This window comes from Muntiacus reevesi, chromosome 16 (genome assembly GCF_963930625.1).
Source record: "Muntiacus reevesi chromosome 16, mMunRee1.1, whole genome shotgun sequence".
Classification (NCBI taxonomy): domain Eukaryota; kingdom Metazoa; phylum Chordata; class Mammalia; order Artiodactyla; family Cervidae; genus Muntiacus; species Muntiacus reevesi.
In genome coordinates, this window is record NC_089264.1 from 35,019,182 (window position 1) to 35,042,661 (window position 23,480).

Consider the following 23,480-nt stretch of genomic DNA (forward strand, 5'->3'; position numbering starts at 1 on the left):
GCTATGCTGTATACAACAGCCAAGACATGGAAGCAACCTAGTTGTCCATCAACAGATGAATGGATAAAGAAGTTGTGGTACATACATACAATGGAATATTACTCAGCCATAAAAAGGAACTCATTTGAAGTTCTTTTAAAAGTTCAGACATGAAATTAGAATATTTCAGAAATACAAAAAAAAATCCCCCGAACTTTGTATCCTATTGCTCAATAAATTAGCCAACAAAACTCAGCTCCTTAAAAAAGTCTATCAATAAATAGTAGTGTCACTTAAAAGAAAAAAGTTTCATTTTAGACCCATAGAATTGTTATAGAGTAAATAAATATTCAATAAATTGTTAATGAGTAAGCAGTCAACTCTCCATCCATAGCACCTAATTCTGAGCATATAGTTCTTGTTTATCAGTACAATGCATGGGTGCTATGCTTGAGTTCATATGGATCTTATTCATGTTTACATCTGCATTTTCCTGCTAGGACTCAGTAAATGGGCAATAGTGAATGAAGGAACACTACTTTAATAATGCTTACACCTATGGGGGCTGCAACTAACTTAATTTTACTATCACCTCCAGAGAGCTGCACAACTGCTGGGTCTTCAGAACAACTTATATATACATTAAAAAATGCTATTGCAGACTTTGAAGAGCCAGCCCCCTCCTTCATTCTCTAAGAGGTTCTGGCCAAGCTCTTTAACTTGTCCGGATCTCAGGTTTCTTGATAAAGTTAATTGAGATGATTTTTAATATCAGTTTCAGCTCTAAAAGTTTGCAATTTTGTTTTTTATAGGCCCATGAGTAATAAAATATTGCCAAAACAATATAAAAAACAAACAGGTATTCAAAATAGAGATGATGTCAAGATTGTAAGAGAAGTTCAGGTTAAAAACCAAAAAAAGAAGATTTTTTAAAAATTTATTTTAAATCGGAGTATAATTGCTTTGCAATGCTGTGTTGGTTTCTGCCATATAATAATATGAATCAGCCATAAGTATACATATACTGCTTCCCTCTTGAGCCTCCCTCCTACCCTGCCCCTCATCCCACCCCTCTAGGTCGTCACAGAGCACTGGGCTAGCTCCCTGTGTTATTCAGCAAACCTCTCACTAGCTATTTGTTTTACGCACTGTAGTGTGTATGTATCAATGCTGCTCTCTCAATTCATCCCACTCTTTCCTTCCTCTGCTGTGTCCACAAGTCTGTTCTCTGTGTCTGCATCTCTATTCCTGCCCTGCAAATAGGTCCATCAGTAAAAAGGGTAGATTTAAACACAAAGAATCCCTGATGTGAAAAGTTGAAGAGTCTTCAAGGTATTTTTTAGTAAACTATCATGTGTTTTTTGCTATATTTTAAATCATGGATAAAAATTTATATAGTAATTTTATAGTAATATTAATAAAAGTAAAACCTTTTATTTTTAAAGAGTAGAGAAATAACTCCTAACATATGACTCTCATGAGTCAATCTTTGATGGTCTGAGAATTTTATATTCTTACCTCCCCAAAATGAGTTTTCTAGAGGCGTTTTTCTCAATATGGGTCATGTGAATTTCTTTCAGATTCTTTTACAGCAAGAATAGGAGATCAAGGACAAAGTAACTGAAAAGGTTGTCTTGTGTCTTTCCTGGAAGATGCCCTCTGTGGTTTCAGGAGGCAATTTCATTGCCAAACAGATCAGGAACATCAGGCTTCTGCATAATCTGGTGATGTTTTTAGATTTTCCTTTCCCACACTCATACCCTCTTTATTTTCAAGCATCTGTGGATGAGAATGGTTTAGAAACCTATTAATTTCACTTTGTACATGATGAAATTATTCGAGAATCAAAGTTTGTGACCTATTCCTCTCCTCTTTTCACCCATTTCATGCTTAGCAAATTTCTGCTTGTTTTTTCTGTGAGAAATACTTCCCTGTAATTTATCTTTTCTATAGTAACAAAGAGTAATTCCAGAGTTTCTGCCTTTGTTCATTAAAAGGAGAGCTATTCAAAATAATAAGAATGGGAATTATATAGGTTTTTGTGGAACACCTATAATGTACTAGATTTGAAAGTAATATTATGTCTAATATGCTTAACAATCTATGAATTCAGTGTTATGACCTTAATTTTTCAGTTAATTATAATAGAAGACATCTGCTGTGCAGTCACTTCTATATACATGATTATATTCACTCTTTACAAAAACTTTGAATGTAATATGTTTAGGGTAAGTAAAGGCCCAGAGGAGGGAGTGGTTAGTTCTACCATTCTGGGTAGGAAGACTTCCTAGAGGACTCTGGAATACAATACCAAGGAGGAATTGATGTTTAGCATCTTTTTATTAAAAAAAAAAAAAAAAACTATGGTTGATTTACAATGTTGTATTAATTTCTCTTGTACTGCAAAATGATTCAGTTATTCATACATTTATGCATTCTTTTTTAAAAATTCTTTTTCATTATGGCTTATCACAGGATATTGAGCATTATTCCTTGTGCTATACAGTAGGACCCTGTTTATCCATTCTCTGTGTAATGGTTTTTATCTGCTAACCCCAAACTCCCAATCGCCCCTTCCTCCCTCCCCCTTGGCAAGAACAAGCCTGTTCTCTGTGAGTCTGTTTGTTTCATGGGTAGGTTCATTTGTGTCATATTTTATATTCTACATATAAGCGATATCATATGGTATTTGTGTTTCTCTTTCTAATTTACTTAGTGTGGTAATCTCTAAGTCCATCCATGTTGCTTCAAATGGCATTATTCATTTTTTATGGCTGGGTAGTATTCCATTGTTTATCCACTCATCTACAGATGGACATTTAGGTTGCTTCCATGTTTTGGCTGTTGTGAATAGTGTTGCTATGAACGTAGGTATATGTGTATCTTTTTGAATTGTAGTTTTGAGAGACTAACTTCTAAGATGTGAATCAAAATTATAAGCATTCAACTTTGACCAATCTTCATTAAAAAAAACAAAAAACAAATAAGCATACAGCAAAAGCTATAAGTTACAATGATATTGATGAGAAATCCTTTAGAGGGTGAATAACATTTTTGTTAATAGGTTCAAATCTAATGAAAATGTAAAGCTTTATTTTTCCACATATGCTATGCAGCTAATGTCACGGTACAGTCATGAGTCACACAGTGTGATAGCAGGTTAATACATCTCTCGTAATCTCATACTGTTGTGAATCAGAAATTCAGTGATTACTGATTGTGGGTTAATATCATTGCACGTGTGTGTGCTAAGTTGCTTCAGCTGTGTCTGACTCTTTGTGACCGCATGGACTGTAGCCTGCCAGACTCTTCTGTCCATGGGATTCTCCAGGCAAGAATACTGGAGTGGGTTGCCATGCAACCCACTTCTCCAGGGAATCTTTCTGACCCAGGGATTGAACCCACATATCTTTTGTCTCCTGTGTTGACAGGCGGGTACTTTACCACCAGTGCCTCCTGGGAAGCCCATACTTAAGATATATGATGACCTTAAATATTAGTTGTTTTGATTAGCTAAATTTTGAGTGAATCACTCATCATATTTTGACAGGGACCAAAAATCTAGACAAAGGCATATTTCATAGTTAGCTTATGTCTTACTACATTTAGTACTTTTATACTCAACATTCAAAAAACTAAGATCATGGCATTCAGTCCCATCACTTTATGGCAAATAGATGGGGAAGCAATGGAAACAGTGAAAGACTTTATTTTCTTGGGCTCCAAAATCTGCAGATGGTGACTGCAGCCATGAAATTAAAAGACGCTTGCTCCTTGGAAGAAAAGCTATGACAAATCTAGACAGCATATTAAAAAGCAGAGACATTACTTTACTGACAAAGTTCATATTGTTAAAGTGATGGTTTTTCTAATAGTCATGTTTGGATGTGAGAGTTGGACCATAGAGAAAGCTGAGTGCTGAGGAATTGATGCTCTAGAACTATAGTGTTGGAGAAGACTCTTGAGAGTCCCTTGGACAGCAAGTCAATCCTAAAGGAAATTAGTCCTGAATATGCATTGGAAGGACTGATGCTGAAGCTGAAACTGCAATAAATTGGCCACCTGATGGGAAGAACTGACTAATTCTAAAAGACCCTAATGCTGGGAAAGATTGAAGGCAGAAGGAGAAAGGCAGGAGGATGAGATGGTTGAATGGCATCACTGACTGACTGGACATAAGTTTGAGCAAGCTCTGGGACTTGGTAATGGACAGGGAAGCCTGGTATGCTGCAGTCCATGGGGTCGCAAGGAGTCGGATACGACTGAGCGACCGAACTGAACTGATACTGAGGAGAGCAGGCAACCCACTCCACTGTTCTTGCCTGGAGAATCCTCCTGGACAGAGGAACCTGGCAGGCTACAGTTGCAGAGTCCAACATGACTGAATGACTAAGCACTTGTATACCTACCGTAATGTTGCAGTTAGTAACTGCTGGCTGTACACTGAAGATTCATAATCTTCAAGTAGTTGCTGAGAAGCAGCTGCCCAGCTGAAACTATACTTCCCAGCCTTCCTTGCAGCTGGGTGTGGCTGAGTGACTAGCTGTTGCCAATGGAATGGGAAACAAAGTTGTATGTTTCACATTCAAACTCAAGTGCCTTAAAACTAAGTATGTCTCTTCCATAGTCTTCTTCACTATGTGGCTGAATGGAAAGAACTCTGAAGCATTTTTGGAGGGCAGAAATCCAAGGAGGAGATAGCTTGAACTTTTCTGTTGACTAGGGACCCTGGTATTGGATACTGTATGAAGGAGAAACTTGTTTCTGTTACCATATACCCCTGTTATCTGTTACAATAACAGGTGTAACATTAATTAATGCAACTCTGTACACATCATAATTCTCAATCCATAGTTTTTGAATGTTAGCATCTGTGTGCCAGATCATTAGACACATGAGTTTGGATTTAAATTGTGGTACCATAACTCACATGTATGTATTATACATATATGATTTCTATTTTATAATTTCTATTTATTTAAATTTCTATTCATTTTTGATTCCCCATTTCTAAAACACTGAATTAGTCCTTGTGAAATTCTCATCTATTAAAATTGGAGTTAATTACTTTATACATTAAGTACATCAATTCCAAAAGGAGATGATGTGTAGTATCAGTAGATATTTTAAGTGATGAAGTTAACAGGTTTCTCTTGATTGTCTATTTTTGTTTTTCCCACTTTTAACAGAAGAGGATTAGCCTTGGTACAGGTTTTAGTGAATAGTCTGATGTTGGAAACCAGGGAACCTGAGGTCTTTGTTGACTATACCGCAAGCTCTATTAAATATTCAGTTAGTTTGCCAGTGAAAAGAGAGAGGCTACAGTTATCTCCCAATAAATAATAAATTGATATTGGAACTTCTGACTATTCACACAGTATCATTTGCTTTTACTTCTTAATTAGATGACTAATTAGTGTCATTTGGGTACCTTTTGCTTTTGGGCCTTGTGTTCATCAAGGGGTGGGTGGGCAAGTAGGGATGAAATTAAAATCAATTTACCTAGTTATATTTGAGGACTTGAAGTCATATCCTCTGAAGGTTGTGGGTGACTTCCCTTCCCTGCTAGGAATGTATTTATAGATTAATTTTAGTTTTAGTTGCCTTTTACCAGATTATATATTGTGTAAGTGGTAAATTCGAGGAAACTTGAAGAGTTGTAAAACATTTTACCATGGTTCCCACTGTAGAGATGACCATAATTAGAGGAAACGGTAGATTAAGTTAGAAACTGTCTATGGTTTGAAGCTGGAGTTTTGACACTTTCCTGTATATTTCACTGATATTCCCCAAACCGTAGTGGTCTTTTGGTCTGTGGATCATAGCTTAGCCAGAGTTCTTAGTGAGGCAGTGAAAGAGGTGGCATATGGCATCTCAGCAGAGCTGGTACACCCACTCGTCTAGGTTGGGAGGAAGTGGAGGTTGGGGTCAGGAGAGCAGCCTTTTCCCGCTTTTAGACAGTGCCAGAATGTCTCAGGCTGGGGTTTCACTTTATTTTTGTTTATGTGGAGTTGGTTCAGACTCAAGTAAAATTGTGGTGTCTTAACCTCTAGGAAGATTTCAGACTTATATCTTGCTTCATCAAGCTTGGTCACTTAAGGATTTAGTTTGTATTTTAGAGGTGGTAGTATTCTGAATTTAGAAAGATGAAAGACACACACTTTCATTTAAACCTCATAATCTTTGAATGCTTGGGGATGTAAATTAATGAAAGCATTTAGCTTCTTTTTAAAGAAAAAGATAAGAATCATACACACAGGAAGTCTATTTTCCTGAAATATATTTTACTTTCACAGTATTTTCATTAAATTGGGCAACTGACTTATTTCTGGTGGTCCTATCTTCTCTCCTGAGGTTAACCACATGAGCAAGAGAACTAGGATTGGGAAATAAATTCAATTAAATTTTATTCCACTGTACCAGGTATGTGTGAACATAAAGCTGTCTGTGTGCAGCTCTTTCAAAGGAAGGATTGGAGTCTTTCCTTTTTAAACAAAAATCCATGAAACAAAAAAATATATAATAAATATTTGAGAGATCTGGGGAAAATGCTATGAAATGAATAAAAATTACACATTTGAGTAAATTTAGCAGAAAAATAGAAAATGAGAAAATGTCATTATATGTGTGGGCTTATAAATATTAATTTTAGTTGCCTTGAAGCAGCATAATTTAGTACCAAACACTTTAAAACACTAATCTAGTCAGTAGAATTTTAAAATGTGGATTGTATGTACTGTTCAGCTAATAAAAAATTTTATTTGAAAAAAAATAGGTAGTAGGAATCCCAAAAGATAAAGAGGAGACCTCTATTAAAGATAGCATTTCCCAATCTAACACTATTGTTATAGTCCTAGAATCTCCCAAGTACCTGGAAGAGAAATGGTAACAGGGCAGGGCATTGAGAGAAGGAGGGGTCGTTCTTTCCTTGTGGCTCTCTTATAGTTCTAAGACTGCTTAGATTCTAGATGGGCAGAAAATCACTAAAAATGGAGATCAGAGCACCAGTCTCAGTTCAAATAAAAAGATCTCTTCTGTGGTACACACACACACACACACACACACACACACACACACACACACACACACACACACACACACACACACACACACACAGTAGAGTACTACTCAGCCATGAAGAAGAGTGGAAGAATGCCACTTGCAGCAATAAGGATGGACCTAGAGATTATCATAGACTAAGTGAAGTAAATCAAAGACAAATATCATTTAGTATCACTTATATGTAGAATCTAAAAAATGATACAAATGAATTTATTTACAAAACAGAAACAGACTCACAGACAGAAAAAATTTATGGTTACCAAAGGGAAAAAGGGAGGGGGATAAATTAGGAATTTGGGATTAACAGATGCACATTACCATATACAAAATGGATAAACAGCGACAATCTGCTGAACAGCACAGTCGTGTCTGACTCTTTGTGACCCTGTGGACTGTAGCCCACCAGGCTCCTCTGTCCATGGGATTCTCCAGGCAAGAATACTGGAGTGGGTTGCCATTTCCTTCTCCAGGGGATCTTCCGGACCCAGGGATGGAACCTGGGTCTCCCGCATTGCAGGCATCTGCTTTAACCTCTGAGCCACCAGGGAAGCCCACTGAACAGATATATTCAATATCTTATAATAATCTATGAAGGGACAAAAATCTGAAAAGGAATATATACACATTACTGAATCACTTTGCTGTGAACCAGAAACTAACACAACATTGTAAATCAACTATACTTCAATAAAAAATAAAACAAAGAAAGATATCTTCAAATATAGTCAAATCAGTATATTCAGAAAGCATCATGGGAATTGGCTTGAGCTGGGGGACTTCTTCTTGGTATCTGGTTTTTTTTTTCCATTTATTTTTATTAGTTGGAGGCTAATTACTTTACAATATTGTAGTGGTTTTTGCCATACATTGACATGAATCAGTCATGGATTTACATGTATTCCCCATCCCGATCTCCCCTCCCACCCGTGGTATCTGTTTTAACCAGGTGCCAAACTGAAAGACTTCCAACTGTATTTACCTTTTGTTTTACCTTTCTAGGTATCTCTCAGCAAGCTCTTGGGCCAAATCCACTACTTATTTTTGTAAATAAAGTCTTATTGGAACATGGCCACGCCCATTTATTTATGTAGTGTCTGTGGCTGCTTTTGGAGAAGGAAATGGCAACCCACTCCAGTGTTCTTGCCTGGAGAATTTCATGGACAGAGGAGCCTGGTGGGCTACAGTCCATGGGGTCGCAAAGAGTCGGACACGACTGAGCGACTTCAGTTTCACTTTTCATGGCTGCTTCAGAGCTAGAGAGTAGTGTTGAGTAGTTGGAATAGAGACCATCTGGCCTGCAAAGCTTAAAATATTTAATACCGTCTGTCCCTTTAAGGGCTCAGTCCTGTTCCAGAGGAAAGATCTTTCTTTTTAAAATCTTTTCTTTAACTCAAGTATGTGAGTCAGTCTCTCACCCTAGTTCCAGCACTGTCATTTCTAGCTACTTCAAGCCAGTTTTGAGTTGTGAACAGTATTCCATGTGTGGTGTCTGATATAGGGACCTGGCTTTGAATCATGCAATACAACGCTTTCTATTTTGTTTTCTCTCATCCTCATAATGTCCTGCTTTACAGTGAGCACAGGACACTGAATCAACTGTATTAAAGATAAGCATTTAATGATCCTTAGAACTCTTTCTGATTATAAGCAATTGTCCATTTGATATAATCTGGTAAATGTCCTTGGAATTTCTGTTGTGTGTAAATAGCCCTTCTTCCACGTGCTCATCTGATACCTATCTGTCACTTTTTCTGCCTTGTCTAGATGATCCCCTGTGAGATAATTGTACAATGACACCTGTTGTTCCTACTCTCCAGCAACTCAAAATCTTAGTATCTCTTGTAAATCTGGGAATTTTAGTATGAATAATTTTAATACCTTTATTTATTGTCTTGTAAGCATTTAAAGTGCTTTCACATTGATGATGTGAACTGATCTTGTAATGGTGTTTGTGGGAAAGGGATCTGATTGGCTAGAGACAAGGATGCAAAGGAGACTTAAATTTTCACAGACCTAACTTGGATAGCTTTTAAATTTTGTATTGTATGTGTATTAGTTACCTATTACTGGATAGCAATATAACCACACATTTAGAAGCTTAAAATAACACACATTTATTACCTCAGAGTTTCTGTAGGTCAAGAAGCTAGGCATGGCTTAGCAGGGTCCCTTGTATCAGGGTCCTCACAAGCTGTAAGTGAAGTGTTGGCTGAGGCGAGTCTCATTGGAAGACCTGATTGTGAAAGGATCTGCTTCCAGGCTTACATGATTATTGGCAGTATTCAGCTCCTTGAGGACTTTTGGATTGAGAGCCTCAGTTCATAGTTGTTTGTTGGCTGGAGGCCTCTATTCCTCTCCAACATGACAACTTTCTTCATCAAAGCATGCAAGCTGAGAAAGCAATAGAAGGAGTCTGATAGCAACACAGAAGTCAAAATTTTACATTGTATACTTCTGTGGGACATCTTTGCCTGTTTCTGCTAAAACAAGTCATTAGACCATCCCACACTCAAGGGTAGGGAATTGCTTGAGGGCATGAATACCAGGAGTTGGGGATCCTAGAGAGGTCATTTTAGAGTCTGCTTGTCACACCTGTGTGTATTATCTATTTACTGAAATGAAATAAATAATTTTAGGCATTTAAGACAAATGAAAATGAAGTCTCAGAATAATGTGTGAAACATTTTTATTTTTTAAATAAAAAATGACATGCATAAATACATGTATGTCTATAAATGCACACAAAATGTTGGGAATGATACAGATCAATGATTTGTCTTTGCTCAAGGTGCAATAACAATACTGTAGATGGGGTGGCATATAAACAACAAAGGTTTATTTCTCACAGTTCTGGAGGCTGAAAAGTCCTAGAGAAGACACTGGCAGATTAGATGTCTGGTGAGAGCCCATTTCCTTGTTCATAGATGGCCACCTTTTTGCTGTGTCTTCTTATGGCAGAATTGATTAGGGAGCTCTCTGGGGTCTCTAGTACTATTCATAACCAATCCACCCTTATGACCTAATAACTTCCCAAAGACCCTACCTCCTAAAGTCTACATGCTGGGGATTAGGCTTCAATATAGAATTGTGAAAAGACAAAAAATATTCATACTATAGAAGTGATTACTTCTATGGAAGGGAGTGTGAGAGGAATGAATATAAAGGAAATTTAATAGTTTAATCTGTGTCTTTGTTTTCTTCCAAGAAAAAGAAATTAGGATAATTTTATAAAGTTATAGAGAATAAATGGCATTCCAATGGCATATGTTCACTTAATCATAGGATCAGGACTCAAACATAATTTTCCTAAATGTCACAGATTTGTTTCCTATTTATTTATTGGATTATTTATTTCTAAACTGAATTGTTTTATTCAGAAAACTTATTAAAATTATTTATAAGAATGATAGATATTAGTTTGTTTTCTGATGCCTGGATAATCTCATTGGGTGGCAATATCTATTCAGTATGTTTGATAATTAAGCCGTTTTTAAACCATGATAAAACAGAATATTTAATCCTAGGGTAGTGTTGCCAGATTTAGCAAATGAAAATACAAGAAGCCTTGTTAAATTTTAATTTACTGTTTTGGGTGTTTTGGTTTTTTTTTAACCAAAATTGGAAAACTCAGCAGAGTCCACAGGACTGAAAAGAGTCAGTTTTCATTCCAATCCCAAAGAAGGGCAATGCCAAAGAATGTTCAAACTACCACAAAATTGTGCCCATTTCACATCCTAGCAAGGTAATGCTCAAAATCCTTCAAGCTATGCTTCAACAGTACATGAACTGAGAACTTCAGATGTGCAAGCTGGTTTTAGAAAAGGCAGAGGAATCAGAGATCAAATTGCCAATATCCATTAGATCATAGAAAAAGCAAGGGAATTCCAGAAAAAAAACATCTACTTTTGCTTCATTGACTATGCTAAAGCCTTTGACTGTGTGGATCACAACAAACTGAAAAATTCTGAAAGAAATGGGAATGCCGGACCACCTTACCTGCCTCCTGAGAAACCTGTATGCAGGTCAAGAAGGAATAGTTAGAACCGAATGGGAACAACAGACTGGTTCAAAATTGGGAAAGGAGCTCGTCAAGGCTGTATATTGTCACCCTGCTTATTTAAATTATATGCAGAGTACATCATGCAAAATGCTGGACTGGATGACTCATGAGCTGGAATCAAGATTGCTGCAAGAAATATCAACAACTTCAGACTTGCATATGATACCATTCTAATGGCAGAAAGCGAAGAGAAACTGAAGAGCCTCTTGATGAGGGTGAAAGAAGAGAGTGAAAAAGCTGGCTTAACACGCAACATTCAAAAAGCTAAGATCATGGCATCCAGTCCCATCACTTCATGGCAAATAGATGGGGAAAAAGTGGAAACAGTGACAGATTTTATTTTCTTGGGCTCCAACATCTCTGCGGATGGTGACTGCAGCCATGAAATTAAAATACGCTTGCTCCTTGGAAGAAAAGCTATGGCAGTTCTAGACAGCACATTTAAAAGCAGAGACATTACTTTGCTGACTAAGGTCCATGTAGTCAAAGCTAAGGTTTTTCCAGTAGTCATGTATGGATGTGAGAGTTGGACCATAAAGAAAGCTGAGTGCTGAAGAATTGGTGCTTTCGAATTGTGGAGCCAGAGAAGACTCCCGAGAGTCTCTTAAATAGCAAGGAGATCAAACCAGTTAATCCTAAAGGAAATAAATCCTGAATATTCATTGGAAGGACTGATGCTGAAACTGAAGCCCCAATACTTAGGTCACCTGATGCAAAGAGTCATTTCATTGGAAAAGACCCTGATGTTGGGAAACATTGAGGGCAGGAGAAGAAGGGAGCACCAGAGGGTGAGGTGGTTGGATGGCATCACTGACTCAATGGACATAGGTTTGAGCAAACTCTGGGAAATAGTGATGGAGAGGGAAGCCTGGCATGCTTCAATTCATAGGATTGCAGATTCAGACACAACTTAGTAACTGAACAACAAAGTTTTTAAAATGATAAATTTTAATTTATAATTAAATTATAGTTTAATTTAAAACTATAGTGAATGCTTAAGACTAGAATGTTTTTCTGAAAACTGAGAAATTAAAAAAAAAACTTTAGAGTTCAAACATTGCATTATTTTCTTTGAGTCTCATCAACTTTTCTACCCTTTTGAAATAACCACTGAAATCTCTCTGTGGAAGTATAAAAAACAAATGCAATTTTGCAGAATATGATTTATCAGTATAAGTTTGCCAAATTTGACTTTATAACTATATTCCAGGAAAATAGAAAAACAAAACTCAATAAGGAAATAGTCTGCAACTAAATTTCAGTAAATGTCCCAGAGATGGAGCTTTGTGTCAAGGTCCTTTGTACATTGATTTAGGAGATTTTTTTGTAGTTTTAAACACATTATTCCTTGAAATTTATCTTGATGATGTAATATGATTGGATGACTGACCAATTACCACATGAGTTCTAAAGTTCCACTTTTTTAGATTGATTAATAGCTCTCTGGTGGGGAAAAGATGACTATGTGTAAGCTGCAGAAAAGTGGAAGATAGAACGGGAGTGTGTGCCGTCCAGAACCTGATTGCTGTCAGCTCCAGTCCTCTCATTCTCTGGGCTCAGCTCTGAATCAGAGAGAACGGCCCCATAGGCTGCATTCCCAAGCACATCCCCCAAGCCCCTGCATCATCCTGCCTTTGGCTAGTTTCAAAAGTCAAAGGATGGTGTTGACAGGAGATAGGCTAGAAGAAGGGAGTAGCCTGATTTCTCCTCTTTCTCTGCATTGGGCAGCATCTCTGACGGAACTCGTGCCTTCCTCCTAGCCTTAGCCTTCCCTTGGTGGCCCCAGGCCCTGGGCTGTCTTACCATTCCCATTCTCTGCTCTGGTTTCCGAAGGCCAGTGGCCCCTGAGGGTTTGCCTCATGGAGCCTATTTGACCTCTCAGATCTTCCACGGTAGCCCTGTGTTAAAATCTTTCTGTTTTATGTACTTGTTTCTAGTTTTCTGGATAGACTTGGCTCGATACAGGGAACATGGAAATTTTTAAGAGAATATCAGAAAATCAAAGATCCATGTTCTTTTCTCCTTGACATCATCTTCAGGGAGTTTCAAGTAAATGAGTGAACAACTGTTCCTATAGCACTAATGATTTCTCTGTTTCAAAACTGCTCTGGATCAGGATCTTCCAGAGAAAATGATTCCTAAGAATGTGTTTGGTTAGTAGAGCATGAACCTGCACTTGGCCTCAAAGTCTTCCATTATTTTCTTAAGGAATACAGATAATTCCATTCCTTCTAGTGGAGGGGAGATGCTATTATTTCTAGATCAATAATTCTTAAAATGAATATATAAGGGAGAAGAGAACAAAGAATGAAATGGAAGGGGAAAAGGAGTTCAGAGATAAGGGGAAAAATAGGAAGATGACATGGAATCAGATAATGACCTATCCTCTTAGAGAGAATGGCAATAGCTTTGATTAAAGGTGGATTAAAAAATCTATTTTCTCAGAAATGTTGCCCATAACCCTGTAGGTTCAGTAACACGTTTCAGTTATTTGAGTGAAATCATAAGCCATAGACAATATAGGAAATGATATTTGTTATAGACTTTGTAAATATTAATAATCACAACCTCTCAGTGAACTCTTTGTTTGCTCTCAAAGGATAGGAAAAATCTTTCATAGTGAAAGACAAATGGGCAGCAGTGGCACAAACCTGATGGAGGGTTGGTACAAACATGGCCTTGGTTAGTATAAGTGTAAAATGCCTTACTGCAGAAAATTTACCTTTCATCTTGTGAGCTAAGGGCCTTGTTAGTTGACCTGTTAGGCAAGGTCAAACCCTGAACTAGAATTTGTGTAAGTCACAGATCCAGTCACTGCTTTCTGGAATCAAATATAAATGCCTTTTTTAAATGTCCCGAGGCGTTATTGCTATACAGTGTACCATTTTATGCAAGAGCTTTGTTGTTAATGCCGCTTTGATTACTTCCTAATTGAGGCATCTTGAGCAAGTTAGTTAACTTCTCTGGGCCTCCTTTGTTAAGTAGGAGCAGAAACACCACCTCCTTCAGAACTCTGTTGTGAGGATTAAATGTGTGCCTACATATACAGCTTAGACCATCACCTGTAATTCAGTAAACAATAAAAGTTAAACATTGTTATAGCTCAGAAGTGATACCTGTGAGTTTAGAGCTGTGTTAAATTCAAAGCATAGAAAATATATTTTAGATAAATGCATACATTTATATATGATATTAGATATAAAAATTATGTTGATTTATAACTTCTAGCTTACAGGTCCAAGGAGAAGAAAAAATCCCACTGTATTGACAGCTGGGAGATTTGACAAATAGATAGTAGTAGAAAAACTTTTAAAACACTAAAAAATGAAATTCCTTTCTACAGGCACATTCTGCATGTACATATTGAAGGAAAAAGTGATGCTCTGTTACAGTAGCAAAGAAAGCAGAATAACTGGGATTGGGGAATCTGCAGCAAAATAAAGTCACCACGTTTAGCTGGGCATTTATTAGGTCTGAGACTGTGATTAATACTCATCTTAGGTTCCCTCTGTTTCTTGAGAATTTTTAGCCTACTAAAGTCAAATGACATTTTTTTTTAACTTATGGAAAATTATGAGCTATTTAGGAAAATAAACACATGTCTTAACTGAGCAACATCACCTTTTCCATGAGAAGTGAAAATGATAATTTTCAAAAGTGCTTAGATAGAAAACAATTGATAGAAACTTTCCCTCTCTCTCTTCTCTTTCCCTCTTTCTACCCCCACCTTCCTTCCTTCTGATGGGTGGTAGTCTCAGTCTTCATATTAACAAATATCAACCCAGCAGTAAAGGCTGCCAGCTATATTTTGAGTGGACATGCATTCTATCACTATCATCATTGAAACATAAATTTTTAGTAGGTTTTGACCAAGTTCTGCTGCAGTGACTTTAATGGTGGATCAGGTCCATGCAGGATTTCCTGTATGAGAACTGTGGAAATGAAAGATTTAATTAAAAATAGCTAAATGGCACTATTTGTAAATACACTCAAGTTTAGGAAAGTATAAATAACTGTGTACATACTGTCAGGGACCTTACAGTCATAATTTCCGCTGCTAGAACAAAGTTAATACTTGGTGGCTCAGATAAGCTGGTGTTCCCATCTCTCACAACTCATCTGACTGGAACAAATTTCCAAGCCAGTGGGATAGTCCCATGAATCTAGGAAAATATGGGAAGTGATTTTGAGCTCATTAAGTGTTGAGCAGTTCTTTACAGCGAACCCACTGATAGACCTGTGGCACTTTAGGAAGAACACAGGCCGTATTTTGACACCAATACCTCCTCCTTAGAATTGGGAAACACCGATGGCTTTTGAGTTTAATGCCCTCACTTTCTCATGGGTGCAGTGGTAGCACAGAACGTTGATTAAAAATGACCATAGATCAAAATTTACAGAACAAGAAATGAGAGTACATGGTTGTGAGTAAAAGCGATGAGGGTGGACAGTCATTATGTGCCTGGGCCTGAGGAGGGATGGGTTGGGGGTGCTCAAAAAATCCAACTCACTGTCTTTCTCCTGGTTTTATTTACACAGCCTGTGGAATTGTTACCATACCCACTGCTCCTGGACTCCCACCTCCCATGACACTCTGTGCCATTTTTTAAAAAAAATTTATTTTTGATTGGGGGATAATCACAATGTTGCGATGGTTTCCACCATACATCAACATGATTCAACCACAGGTCCCCCACCTCCTAAACTGCCCTCCCACTTCCCTCCCCATCCCACCCCTCTAGGTCTTCACAGAGCACCAGCTTTGGGTTCCTTGCATCATATAGCAAGTTCCCATTGGCTGTGTACTTTACATATGTTAAAGTATTTGTTTCAGTACTACTCTCAGCCATCTCACTCTTTCTTCTGGCTTTATTTACGTAGTCTGTGGAATTGTTTCTGTACCACTGCTCCTGGACTCCTGCCTCCCATGAGACTGTGCCATTTTGCAAACTTTCAGAAGGATGAAGCCTCAGAACAGCTAAGGTAAAAGTGATGAATCACAACTTTTTAATCACTAGTTTATGAACAGAGGAAAGAAAAATGAACATAGTGAAGGTAGTGAGATTGACAACTAGGCAGCAACATTACAAAGCTAAGAGAAGAGAGAAAGTTAGACTCATGTGGGACAACTCTTCCCTTTGTCCTGAATATTCACATTGATTGCACGAGCCCCCTGGACAAGGAGGAATGCCATCTCTCCCACTGTGTGCAAGGAGCAGCAACTCTCCTGCACATTTTTTCTAGCATCCTCAAAGTAGTAATATTTCTGTCTAAATTATTTTAGAACTTAAAAATGCCCCCCTTTATGGTAATTCACATCTCTTCTCCCTCTCAGTTGGATGAGGGTGGGAGAAAAGGAAAAAAAAATACAGCGAATGAATCTAAACAAACAGATTTGGTATTTACAAATAAGTTATTTGGATGGTATGTTCAAGAAAGGCCTCTTTGAGGAGTAGATGTATAAAGAATGGGCAGGAACTGGCTGTAAAGGCAGAGGAAAGAATGTTTGCAATCGGACAGCATGCACAAAGGCCCCAAGGAAAGAAAGGACTGTGGGTGTGTATGAGGAGCTCATTGCAGGCCAATCTGACTGGAAGTCAGTGAACATTCACAGCAGAAGGGAGCCTTAGGGAAGGCTCCATTTGCTTGGACACCTGCCTTCAAGATTCATGTCAATCGTTTTCTGGCCCAGGACAACTCACCTAGTGTCAGTGTTATCTCAAAATGCACGTTGGTGAGGGGCCTGGTACCAGTCTCTGAGTTCTGAGACATTTCCTTTCTCCAATTAGCAGGCTGCTAGTAGCTGTATAACATCTGGCTGAAGACTAGCAGGCGGCATTCTTTCTGCCCCTTCTGATGTCTATGTAGGAAGACTTCTCTCTCTCTTTTTTTTTTTAATTTATTTTTTTTAATTTTTCAGTGGGTTTTGTCATACATTGACATGAATCATCCATAGAGTTACACGTATTCCCCATCCCGGTTCCCCATCCCACCTCCCTCTCCACCCGATTCCTCTGGGTCTTCCCAGCCCACCAGGCCCGAGCACTTGACTCATGCCTCCCACCTGGGCTGGTGATCTGTTTCACCACAGATAATATAGATGCTGTTCTTTCGAAACATCCCACCCTCCCCTTCTCCCACAGAGTTCAAAAGTCTGTTCTGTACTTCTGCGTCTCTTCTTCTGCCCTGCATATAGGGCCATCGTTACCATCTTTCTAAATTCCGTATATATGTGTTAGTATACTGTAATGTTCTTTATCTTTCTGGCTTACTTCACTCTGTATAATGGGCTCCAGTTTCATCCATCTCATTAGAACTGATTCAAATGAATTCTTTTTAACAGCTGAGTAATATTCCATGGTGTATATGTACCACAGCTTCCTTATCCATTCATCTGCTGATGGGCATCTGGGTTGCTTCCATGTCCTGGCTATTATAAACAGTGCTGCGATGAACATTGGGGTGCACGTGTCTCTTTCAGATCTGGATTCCTCAGTGTGTATGCCCAGAAGTGGTATTGCTGGGTCATATGGTAGTTCTATTTCCAGTTTTTTAAGAAATCTCCACACTGTTTTCCATAGTGGCTGTACTAGTTTGCATTCCCACCAACAGTGTAAGAGGGTTCCCTTTTCTCCACACCCTCTCCAGCATTTATTGCTTGTAGACTTTTGGATAGCAGCCATCCTGACTGGTGTGTAATGGTACCTCATTGTGGTTTTGATTTGCATATCTCTGATAATGAGTGATGTTGAGCATCTTTTCATGTGTTTGTTAGCCATCTGTATAGGACTTCTCTCTTTTATACTTTAATAAAACCTTATTACACAAAAGCTCTGAGTGATCAAGCCTCGTCAGTGGTCCCGAATTGAATTCTTCTCCTCTAGAGGTCAAGGATCCTGGCATCTTTCACGGCTCAGGAATAACCTTTCACTTCTATAATGGAAATGTTCCAGTGTAATAAACTGGCTACCTGGGAGCTGGCTGATTGCCCTGGAGAGTGGCACCAATAGGGGGCTCAGCATTGGTCTCTGCTGCAGCAGATCAGGCACTCAGCAGTGGGCATAGCAGGTGGGCCTTGGTGAATGGGAATCCGTGCTGCTGAGCCCATGCAAAACCTCCAGGCCTGCTCATGAGCCCACTGGGTGATTACAGCAGTGACTAGAGAACGTGGCTGACTGGTGTTGACAGAACATGTCATCCTCTGCTACTGGTTATTACAATATGCCTCTACTGGTGAGCATTCATATAGGACACAAATACCGTCACAATCTTTAGCTATTCTGGTAATTGATCCGTATACCTCTTCCCCCAGTTTCTTTGCCCCCAGTTTTCCAATCATGTTTCTTCCAAGTCCCTGATCAGCCAAACCGTTGGCCACAGCATATCCCCTGATCTCCCCAAAAATAAAAGAAGAGAGCCTGACTATACCACATCTAATTTCATTGGTCAAATGGTTTTTAAAAATCAATATTTTTCTGGACTATAGTGCTTGACTGGACACAGTAGATTTATCCATATTATTTAGCATGCTCTGTATAATGCAGATAATGCAGAAATGATTTGTTAATTACTGGAAAGCTTGAAACAGAAAAGGATAATTGTCAATTGAAATTTCTACTTAAAGTTTAGTTTTGTTCGTAATGTGTATGGAATTTTTTTGGATGCATTTCCATTTAAAACTATACTGAAAGTTCAAAACAAGATAATCACATTTTTGCATAATGCATCCTTTTGTTATTTCATCAACATGAGAGGTACATGGTCTTACAAAGGATCTTTATTACTATGTCGTCTACTTTTTGCCTATGTATTTGAACATAGGAAAGCAATACATGAGGAATGCACTACCCAAAGTCGTCACAAAATATCTTTTGATTAATTTTGTTAAGGTCTGTAGTCATGAAGTGACAGAAATACTTAATTTTGTAACTTAATTTTATGGTGCAATTAATTTAATTATTTTTAGAACAAAAGGAATGTGATATACAAGCTGTACAAAAACTGTGAGAAATTCATTCATTCCATTAACAAAACTGCAGTGAACCATGCAAAGTCTTTGCCTTCAAAGAGGCTGAATTTTAGTGGCAAAGCTAATTGCAACAAAGCTAACAAATAAATATGCAATATAACATTGTATGATGACAAATGTATTAAAGTAGTAGAGTGTGTTCATAGTGTTAATTACCAGTGTACTTATATTCAAATTTGCTTGTTATAAAACTTTAATTTTTGTCTTTTTAGAAAATAATGGAAAGCATACTCCTTTGTAAAATGCAGTCGAATACCTTATAAGGTATAGAAATTTGGAGAGTAACTTGGAGCTAAATAAGCAGTTATTTTTGGTTTCTAGTTTAAACGTTTTTTTCAAATATATAAAGTTAGGTTTGTGAAGAAAGCCCTTGTCTCTTTAACTTCCTGTTTAAGTAGTTGAACAGAAGTCTAGGAAAGTCTGCTATTGACCAAGCGATAATGACAGTTTATTTGTTGGCAAACTTTGTTTTTTTCCTGCCCATAAGCATAGCATTAAGAAGATGAAACCCTCACCACAGCATATATGTACATTTTGCTGAATTGACAAAACCGGTACTATCCACATTCCAATTTTAGAAGTTAGGAATTATACTGGAACACCTAAACTGACAAAGATTACGATTATAACAAGAGCAGTTCTTGAGCACCCCAAAGTCATTGTTTAGAATAGTAATTACTAGAGGCAAAATTCAACAATAAAAAAATTTTCTTCTTTAAAAAGTGGTCACTAGATGGAAAATTCTATTCCTTTTATATAGAAACACTTCTTTAGCTGACTGGAAAAATAAAGTAAAATGTAAAATTAAGTAGTCTGTTAAACAGTACTTTGTTTTATATGTTAGACAAGACAGTTATCTAATTGTGCTTTAGAGGTACTGAAGTATTTAGGATGTGAGAGAATCGTTTCAGTCCATTTTCATTCTTTTCACTATCTTTTACATCAGTGTACTAGGATATTTATTCTTGGTTATGTACTAGGATACTTATTTATTAGTGACTATGTGGCAATCTGTCAAGACAGAGATGAGTGTTGAGACATTAGTCTCATCAAGCTTGTGTTTACTCTCTCAGTTGTGTCTAACTCTTTGGGACCCTTTTGGACCGTAGTCCCTCAGGCTCCTCTGTCCATGGGATTTTTCAGGTAAGAATACTGGAGTGGGTTGTCATTTCCTCCTCCAGGGGGTCTTCCTAACCCAGGGATCTAACCTGCATCTCCTGTGTCTCCTGCATTACAGGCGGTTTCTTTACCTGCTGAGCCATCAGGGAAGCCTAAGCAGAGAGGTAACAGACATTACCTGAGTGCCTGTTTTCTGCTATTGCTTTCTAGCACAATGCTGAGTGTCTACTTCACTGGGGCTTCTCAGAAGGAATCTGAGCTTAGCCTCAGTGGGTCTTGCATTAATGTGAAATTCAGTGTAAGGTAATATGCCAAGTGGTAACTACCTATTAAACATTTCTTTTTTTTTTTTTTTTTTTTTCATATCTACCTAAGATTCACTTTCTAGGCACTCTACAATCCCTCTGGGCTCTTTAGAATAGAAATGCACCTTCTCACAGGGTATTCATTTAGTACTGTCTGGTTATATCAGCGACTCCAGGAGCAGATGTTTGGATGTCATCAAATCTCCATTGTCTCCTCTTGCTTTGATACCTGGATCTGCTGAATTTTTGGTTTTTAACCTCTCTCTTGATTCTTGCAACTGCAGTCCTTTCTCTGAATCCCTTTTCTCCATTCTGAACTCTGCTCCATTCCTTTATTGACTAAAATACCAATAACACAAGGCATTTATACGTAGCAGACCATGCTGAAGTTTCAAAGTTTTACGGTGGAGATACATTATTCACTACAAGCCAAAAATTAAAATTTAACAGGAGTCATCATGGTCCTACTGTGGCCTCTATTTTCCTTCCATCCACCATTTTTTACTGGCTTTGTCTCCTTAGGCTTGTCGCCTTCACTTCTGGTCAAGGCCTCACCCTCCATCTCCTGACCACTCCCTGTTGTCTCTCGTATTAGTTTGCTGAGGCTGCCAGAACAAAATATCACAGATCAGGTAGCTGAAAAACAGAAATTTATTGTCTCCTTGCTCTGGAAGTCAAGATCAAAGTGCAGGCAGATTTTATTTCTCTCGAGGTCTCTCTCCTTGGCTTGCAGATGACCATCTTCTCCCTGTGTCCTGGCATGGCCTTTCCTCTGTGCATGCATCCCTGGGGACTCTCCTGTGTCTCAATCCCCTCTTCTTTTGTGGACACCAGTCAGAATGAAGCCTACCCTAACCGCTTCATTTGAACTGAGTCATCTTTGTAAAGATCTGTCTTCAAATGCAGGCACATTCTGAGGGCTTAAACCTTCAACATAAGAATTTGGAGGGTGGGGGACACAATTAAGTCTCCTATTTCCCAAGTCCTTTCTTTTGCCATTTTCCAGTCCCCAAATTTCAATTCCTTTTCTAAAGCAGAACAAATTTGTTTTCCATTAAAAAAAAACCTCTCTGTATGTTTGAAACAAAATGATGTCTATTTTCAGATTTCATTTTTTTTTTTAGCTCAGGTGAAAGTTTTAAAAGTATAATTTCTCCTCCAATATAAATAATTTCCATGGCAGTACTCCATCAGTCTTTGTACATGTGAGGAACACATGTGATTATTCTCCTTGTCCCAGAGTTCCCTCAAGACTCAATGGATGGGATGGAGTTGGCTGAGACGCTTGGTTTTTCCTTCTTCCAACTCATATGTCTTCTCTTGAATTTATTCACCTAAGTTACAAAAAGAACTCATAAAAATTATCTCAGATTAAAAAGGGAATACCTTGTCAATTGCTAATACATGCATTTCAGGATTTTTTTAAAAATAAAAGTTTATCCATTGCGTAACTGTTACCCATCATCAATAAGTCAAAGTAACACCTGGCTCACCATGCCTCTCCGTCCACAGTCTCTCCTGAGAGCTCTTCCTTCAGTTCTACTTGGAACTGAAGACTTCCTTTTCAATTCAAGGGCACTCTCGGCACTCATCACTCAAGAAGTCTTTATTGAACAATTGATCTATTTTGTCTTTAATCTTTACAGCATTCCTGTCAGGTAGATATTACTAAACATGCAGATAAGAGTTCAGAGAAGGCAATGGCACCCCACTCCAGTACTCTTGCCTGGAAAATCCCATGGATGGAGGAGCCTGGTGGGCTGTAGTCCATGGGGTCGTGAAGAGTCAGACATGACTGAGTGACTTCACTTTCACTTTTCACTTTTATGCACTGGAGAAGGAAATGGCAACCCACTCCAGTGTTCTTGCCTGGAGAATCCCAGGGATGGGGTCGCACAGAGTTGGACACGACTGAAGTGACTTAGCAGATAAGAGTTAATTGGTCAGAGTCTCAGTCTTATGCTATTTAGTGACAGAATCTGAATTTAATCTCTGTCTGCCAGGTCCTACTGTCTCCACTCTTTTTACTGCACAAGAATAGTAGAAATAAGAGACTTCCACTTTTCAAACTCTCACAAGGGTTTGGATTTCTCAACACTCTTAAGTCTTGTCTTCAATATTTGGATACCATAAGGTCTGTTCAAATTTATGTTCCTGATGAGCCCTTCTAAATATGAAAAAGAATATTTGGGGGATTATCCCTAAATCATAGTCCTCTAAGATTACTGTTAGTAATTTTGCATTTTACTTTCCCATCCTAGTTGACATCAGTTTACATATTGGCAATTGTCGCCTGCCCCTCCTGGTTTCAGCAGGGTGAAAAAAGTCACGCCAGTCAGGGCCCTATTCAGCGGGGGAGGGGCACAGTGGTTGGTGGGAAGCCCTGAAGGGAAGGAGTCCTGGGTCGCTGCCAAAGGACTGTAAATAATGAGACACTATTCCAGGAAGCCACAAGTCAGTGAAAGTTTTGGGAAAGAAATGAAACCTTCATGAACCAAGAGACAGTTCAAAAGGTGAATCAAGATGAAAAACCCAGTAGGAGAGACGAGAGAATGAAACACGGTGGCTAGGGTCCAAAGGAAATAAACAGGTTGAAGAGGGGTTTAAGAACAAAACCTTTGATTGTGCTGATATTGCCCTTCATGCATTTCTATGTGTGTGTCATTAGGGCCCAGCTAAAATGTCACCAGAACTGGAACTTTTGCACCTAACCTGCCTATAATAAAGAATCATTGTGTTTTAGATATCTAAGTTAAATGCTTGATGAGTATTATTAGTATTTGGTTCTTTTGAATTCCTTTTTTCCTAAGTCGTCATGGTAGGGAAGAGAGGCATAAACATAATCAATAGCTAATTTTTATTGAATGCTTAAATCCTACTAACAGCCCCGTGTTGTTTAGTCATTAAGACTCTTGCAATCCTATGG